We start from the raw sequence: 8,174 nt of genomic DNA, 5'->3' as shown, positions 1-8,174 counted from the left end.
CTTAATAATACTTTTAAAATGTTTTTAAAAATGTTTTACTTTAAATTTTAAATAATTGCTTTAGTAATCTTTTGTCTTGGTTAAAAGAAGTACATTTATTTTGATGAATGAGAGGGCAGCGTTACCAGAGTTGCCCATTTACCACACCTTGTTACAGCACAGTAGGGCTATTGCAGACGGAAACAATACTGTACTACATCGATGTTTCCTGTCAGCTTGATTTCTGAGTGGACTTTGCTGTTCCGATGAGCATGAACGGTATATGAGTGGAGCACTCACATGGGCCGCGAGCGACTGAGTGGAGCGCACACACACGTAGAGCGGGATAATACACATGATACACACACGCGTAGAGCGGGATGATACACACACGCGTAGAGCAGCCGGAATTTCGGTGCATCTCTAATTATTATTGGCGACATTAGAAATGGATATTATATAATAGCTGCTCTCGACAGGTGTGGCACCCCGGTTGGGAAACACTGCTCTAAATAATGCCGCGAGTGGGGCATGAGTAAGTGACGTCGCCTGCGTCTGCGCAGTGTGACCTGATCGAGACACAGGAAACAGAAATACTGCAAAATAATAATAATAACGCGACTAAACGAGACGAAATAACGTTATAACATTTAGTTTCTTCTTGTCTTGGTCAACGAAAATGAAGAGACATTTTAGCATAGTTTTTATTTTGTAAACCACATTTAGTCTCGTTTTTATTCGTCAACGATATTGCATTATACATTTAATTATAGTCATCGTCACATGACCAGCATTTTCGTCTCGTCTCGTCTCGTTTTCGTCACGTAATAAAGGTTCGTTGACGACGATATTTAGTCATAATTTTCGTTGACGAAAGCAACACTAGTGTTGACTAACATACTAAAGCACATATAAAGTAGGCCTATTTGATTATAAATATAAATGTAGTGTGTTATTTGATATTACATTTAAAGTTTAAATGTAATAAATTGCTACTTCACATATAAACTACATTACTGTAAAGTAAATTTTAAACTACATTACTGTAAAGTAAATTTTAGTTAACCACAAATGCTTGTCAGAACATTCAGTTGTACTTTGACCATGTTTACAGTTTTTATTTATTTATTTATTTTTTTACAATAGGTTGGACCCATTTCTCAATACTTAGGTCACTTTTTCAAAACTCTTCACACAGTGAGCACAACAGCAGTCTTTGTCGGCCAAACTGTGGATCATGTATCATTAAAATTACATCTCGTTACAAAAGAGTTTTTGAAAAAGTGACCTAAGGGTTGAGAAATGGGTCCTAGTGATTCCGCTGTTTTACTGTTTACGGTTTTAAATCTACACACAATAGTATAACCTTTATTTGATGTGCTGATGCATGTTCAATAAACACTCTTTTTGACTGACCATCAAAATGACACAATGTGATTACAGTTTTTCTCAATCGCTTTGGCACATTTTTTGAAACAGTCTTAACTTTCTCTGAACTGTAAGTTCAATTGTCACAACTGTTTGCTGGAACATCAGAACTCTATTGCATGTCTGCAAAATATAGTAACTCACCCAAAACATTTATTTCATGCTTCAAAGCCTAGTTATTGTGCCTGTGACTTTTTTCACCATGAAAATATTTGTTATATGCAAATTTTATTTCATGTTATATGCTAATTTAATTTCATATTTTTATATGCATTTTCCCCCTAATTTTTCTGCTTTCTATGCTATGCAGGAATGTTTTGTCTGTGTATCACACTGAGCATTTTAGATACATATTTCAACAGTAGGTCAAATGTATTAGGAAAAGCCTTCCCCTAACACCACCACACATTCTTGCATATCTTCCTACTGCTCTTCCACAAGCAACTGTGAATGTTCAGTTTACATGTACTACAGATAAATGTACTGTACAAATATAAATGTATTTATACAGCACTGCTGTAGCTGTTGCTGTTTAGGGATGTGACATTCCTCCTTGTTCAGAAATGGTACAGTAGTGATTGATCCGGGCAAACTCCATATAAATGCTTCCTAACTTGATTGATTGGCAAAATTATTATTCCTATTTCATTACAATGGCAAGTAGAGTTGGAAAGGGGTGGAAAATGTCCAGTAAATCTCTGGAAACCTTCCAAAAGTTTCTGAAAATTTACAAAAACTTTCTCAAAGTTTCCAAAAAATCCTGGAAAATTTCCCAAAATTCTGGAAAGTTTCTTGAATTTAGCGGAAATTTTCCACCCCTTTGCAACCCTAATGGCAAGCCATTTGCCAACTTAGCAGACATTACAACCATTCCATATGGTTAGATATTTATGGAATATACACACATCTGGGGCAGTCGTGGCCTAATGGTTAGAGAGTCGGACTTGTAACCCGAAGGTTGTGGGTTTGAGTCTTAGGTCCAGCAGGTAGTGTAGGTGGGGGGAGTGAATGACCAGCGCTCTCTTCCACCCTCAATACCACGACTGAGGTGAGACCCTTGAGCAAGGCACCGAACCCCCAACTGCTCCCCGGGCTCCACAGCACATGGCTGCCCACTGCTCCGGGTGTGTGTTCACTACTGTGTGTGTGCACTTGGATGGGTTAAATGCAGAGCACAAATTCCAAGTATGGGTCACCATACTTGGCTACACGTCACTTCACTTTCACTGTCTGACAGATGTTGATAATTGAATGGAGCATTTTGCATGTAATGGCTCACACGATGAAAGAATGTTTATATGTTTTGAAGAGTTTGACAATTTCACTGAGAATCAACTTGTCAGTTTTGATCAACAAGCCATGTGCATTTAGTTATTGTGCAAATTGTAGACAATTGTGTACTTTCTATTTTGCACGCATGTGCCAAAACACAATATGCTTAAATCAATAAGAAATTCAAATCTGATGTGAACAAGAAACTAAATGTTCAGACATCTGAACTTATTGTTTTGAGAAAAAAAAAAAACTCTAATTCAAGAACTGAGCCAAAGTGATTGAGAAAAACTGTAATCAAGTACCACAGCTAGAAATATCCCCTCCCACCAAATGATGGAGCAGAGCAGTGGTCACATTTGGTGACTGAGTGGTCAATCTGACTTCTTTATAATCAGCATCTGAAGATTAGAGGAAAGAGAAAAGCAAAAGCTCAGCGGCATGAGGTACTCATTTAGAAGCATGAAAATGAGCATGACAGCAGAGCCAATGAAACATAATCTGAGAGGGACTGACAGTGGGAAAGCCAGACGAAGAGAATCATGGACAAAAAGTCAGATAGACAGAGAGAGAAAGAAGCATCCATATTTGCAGTATGTAAATCAGAGGAGCTGATCAAAGCTCTCCTGTCCTGCTTGAGCGTCTTATTCATCTCTCCAAGGTCGAGCAGGCTGCCAAACACAGCGCTGCTTAATACAGATGTTTCAGCACTCGTGCTCACCATGTGCCGTCATTAACATTTCACACACTCTCTCCCTCCATGGTTCATCTCTCTCTCTCTCTTTCTCTCTCCAGCATGCACAAGATGAAGGGCTCTATTTCACACTTGTCTCATTTCAGCACACTCTGTCTACCACACAGAGCACATGTGTTACTTCACAGCCTGACACAGCGTGACGGTGGACACTGAAAAAATATAAAATTGTCTTCTACACATTAGCGGCATCTGCTCATTATCATGATACATATGTCATATTGGGAAGGGAACCTTTGGGGTCACTGTATATTTGGCATAGGAAGATAGAATAGGACCCAGTGTGGTTGATTAAATGTACATCAGTGCAAATGAACTAACATTGTAACAGCCGTGTCCTTACCAGACATGCTGCATTGCCACAACATGATAAAAGGTATGTTTTCCATGTTAATCAGTTTTTCTCCTAACCAGCCGCTACAGTGATACACAATGAGCAACAGCATATTTAGGAACAAGAACATACAAACCATGACAATGATAATCTCAAGTACTGATTATGTGCTTCATTTAATGTTAAAAGGGATTAATATAACTTTGAATATCGTTCTGCATGATCGGTATAGCCAATGGATATTGTTTTCCTCAGATCTTGAAAATAATCTAAAAGAAACGAATACTTTCAAACTCTGAACGCTATCTGAGCACTCAATATGTATTTTTTTAATAATGTTAAAATGGTTTAATATGTTAATTTTAACATTTAATTTGATTATGTACCCATGCATTTCATTGCGAGTGCAGTGTGCTTGCAGAGAGAGCAAGTTCACAAGCTTTTCTTATTCAATGTGATTTTGTTGTGTCTAGTAGCCATGTCATGTCTGGTGTGGAGAAACAAATTGCTGGTCATTGGAATCTTTTGGGACTGTGTCTGGTTAGGACTTAAAAACAAAACAACTTAACGTATTACTATTGTGATATTTACACTATAAACAGTGACAGTATTTTTTCTTTCTCAAAACATTGAGTTGATTTCTGAGTGTCACATCAGCTGTTAGTAATTGTTTATGTGTTTTACTGTCATATTGGGCACTGGTTATGTTATTTGATAGCTACATCTGCTGTGTCTTCTTCACTTTACTAAGAGGTAAATTGTTACTGTCCAGTATGCATGCACACAATTTGTGCAATCAATTTTGTCTTGTTTTTATTTAATTTTTTTATTCAAAGAAATACACACAGGTGTTTTTCGTGACTGCCACCTGGGAAAGTAATTTAAACCATCCTATGAGCCTATAAAAACAAACCTGTTCACTTGGAAATCTGACAAAAACACTGACTTCAACGACATCAGGCCAGATTAGAACTCCTCAACGAGTCCAATGAATCAGTGCATGTACCATATGCATGTATCATAGTCATGTGGTCATCCTAACATGTCGAGCAGGCTGCCAAACACAGCGCTGCTTAATACAGATGTTTCAGCACTCGTGCTCACCATGTGCCGTCATTAACATTTCACACACTCTCTCCCTCCATGGTTCATCTCTCTCTCTCTCTTTCTCTCTCCAGCATGCACAAGATGAAGGGCTCTATTTCACACTTGTCTCATTTCAGCACACTCTGTCTACCACACAGAGCACATGTGTTACTTCACAGCCTGACACAGCGTGACGGTGGACACTGAAAAAATATAAAATTGTCTTCTACACATTAGCGGCATCTGCTCATTATCATGATACATATGTCATATTGGGAAGGGAACCTTTGGGGTCACTGTATATTTGGCATAGGAAGATAGAATAGGACCCAGTGTGGTTGATTAAATGTACATCAGTGCAAATGAACTAACATTGTAACAGCCGTGTCCTTACCAGACATGCTGCATTGCCACAACATGATAAAAGGTATGTTTTCCATGTTAATCAGTTTTTCTCCTAACCAGCCGCTACAGTGATACACAATGAGCAACAGCATATTTAGGAACAAGAACATACAAACCATGACAATGATAATCTCAAGTACTGATTATGTGCTTCATTTAATGTTAAAAGGGATTAATATAACTTTGAATATCGTTCTGCATGATCGGTATAGCCAATGGATATTGTTTTCCTCAGATCTTGAAAATAATCTAAAAGAAACGAATACTTTCAAACTCTGAACGCTATCTGAGCACTCAATATGTATTTTTTTAATAATGTTAAAATGGTTTAATATGTTAATTTTAACATTTAATTTGATTATGTACCCATGCATTTCATTGCGAGTGCAGTGTGCTTGCAGAGAGAGCAAGTTCACAAGCTTTTCTTATTCAATGTGATTTTGTTGTGTCTAGTAGCCATGTCATGTCTGGTGTGGAGAAACAAATTGCTGGTCATTGGAATCTTTTGGGACTGTGTCTGGTTAGGACTTAAAAACAAAACAACTTAACGTATTACTATTGTGATATTTACACTATAAACAGTGACAGTATTTTTTCTTTCTCAAAACATTGAGTTGATTTCTGAGTGTCACATCAGCTGTTAGTAATTGTTTATGTGTTTTACTGTCATATTGGGCACTGGTTATGTTATTTGATAGCTACATCTGCTGTGTCTTCTTCACTTTACTAAGAGGTAAATTGTTACTGTCCAGTATGCATGCACACAATTTGTGCAATCAATTTTGTCTTGTTTTTATTTAATTTTTTTATTCAAAGAAATACACACAGGTGTTTTTCGTGACTGCCACCTGGGAAAGTAATTTAAACCATCCTATGAGCCTATAAAAACAAACCTACTTACTTGGAAATCTGACAAAAACACTGACTTCAACGACATCAGGCCAGATTAGAACTCCTCAACGAGTCCAATGAATCAGTGCATGTACCACTGGACTTTTCATCATAGTCATGTGGTCATCCTAACATGTATAAAGAAAGCAAATAGTGTCAATTTTAATTCCATGCTGACTTTAACAGACCTTCAGGCGACGTAAATTCATGCTTCCTGGCTCCTCTCACCAAAATCATTCTCACATGTGATATCATGCAGGTTTGTTTTTATAAGGCATATTTTATCTCTATGATAATGGACTTTATATGAGAGAGTCAACTGACTGCCCTAGTCTTCGCTGACGGAAACATAGAATAAAACATACAAGCTCCAGAATACTCTACTGTCTATAAGCACAGAGCGCTATTTCTGTTTCCTTCTCCGACCTACTGTCATAAGGCACCACTAGACACAACACACCCAAAACAGCATCATACTGTGTTTCTACAGTGCATATGTACTCTGAAGGTACCCAGCATGCAATGCAGCATGAATAGATCCTGCTGTAGTTTTTTGGTTTTATTTGTGCTATTGAACTTGCTTTTGGTTCCATTTTAGCAGTTTGGGTTGTCTGTTTATTTTGCATTTTTGGTTTATGTTGTAAGTGGTGTTTTTATTTGTTGAGTGTTACCATTGTTGTGTTTTGTATGTCGAGTATTGATGTCACATCTTCTGTCAAAGACGTATCTCAGCAGTTGTTTCACTGTTGTGAAAGATCCATCCACAAAGTTCGAGAAGAAGAAGAAGAAGGAGTCCAGGAACTGGTGGAAGGTAAGTGGACAGGTAAGTAGGGATGGGAAAAGACTGGAGACGGGACAACCTTGGAGCAAGAAAGCATGCATGGGGAGTGAGTCCGTAATCCACAGTGGAGACCAGACAATGAGTACGTTTACATGGACATCAGTAATCTAATTATTTACCTTATTCTGAATAAGACAATATTATGATTAAGGCGTTTACATGAGTTGCTTTTAGAATATTCCTTTCATGTTCCCGTTTTACATGTTATAGCATAGATCGATTAATGGCACACGTCATTACGTCCCCACGCAATGCCATCCGACGTCCCCTCCGGAATTTCACGTAGAAACATATAGTTCGTCTTCGGTACTATACAGTTTTGGGTGTTTCATTTTTAATTTTACGAAAGCTTCAATTGCAGTTAATTATTTGTCATGCTATACGTGCAAACAGACGACGACGGATAAAAATGTGCCTTCTTGCTTGAAGCCATGTTCTTTTGTTTGCCGTCAAACGGTTGGGCACTGCCGTGTGTGTATCCTGTCGCAAAATGCAGCGAAAAGTCCTACACGACGGTAATAATGTGATTAAGGTATGTACATGTCTAGACTGCACTTCAATAATGCGACTAAAACAGGAATACTCCAATGTCTTAATTTGATTTGGGTTTATTTTGAGTATGACTTTAGACGGATTAAGTTAATCAAAAATCTCTGTTTACATGGTAGATTCTTAATCAGAGTATTGTCTTAATCGTGTTAATATCAGATTATTGTTGTCCATGTAAACGTACTCAAAGAGACAGAGGGAAGTGTGTGCTTATATAGTGTTGGGAGCATAGGTGGAGCGTGTGTAAGGCTTAGCCTTCCCCTGGCCACGGGGACTTGGAGTAAAAATGGCACTAAATTGGACAAAAATGCCCCTGCACAACTAAATTAAATCTTAAGTCTGTTGCTAACAAAGTGAATATGAATAGACAGTGTCGATTGCGGCATTAAATTAAGATCTGCTCATGTTGCACCGTATTTAATTGTAGGCGTTTTTACAGTGTTGCGCATTTTAACCAACCAAACACAATTCTGTTGAGCTTAGGAATGCAATGGCCAATCAGAGGCATTCAGATGAGTCATCGTTGAAACAGAGCAGTTTTGTTGAGTGCGCGCGCGTTCGCTGACTGAATTCCGGACGCTTGCGAATTCTCTCATCATAAACAACAAAGCGCAGATGGACGTACAATGTAAGTA

The sequence above is a fragment of the Sinocyclocheilus rhinocerous genome, unplaced genomic scaffold, assembly GCF_001515625.1.
Source record: "Sinocyclocheilus rhinocerous isolate Xijiao unplaced genomic scaffold, SAMN03320098_v1.1 scaffold1563, whole genome shotgun sequence".
In the NCBI taxonomy this organism is placed as follows: domain Eukaryota; kingdom Metazoa; phylum Chordata; class Actinopteri; order Cypriniformes; family Cyprinidae; genus Sinocyclocheilus; species Sinocyclocheilus rhinocerous.
Note: the sequence above shows the minus strand (reverse complement) of the source record.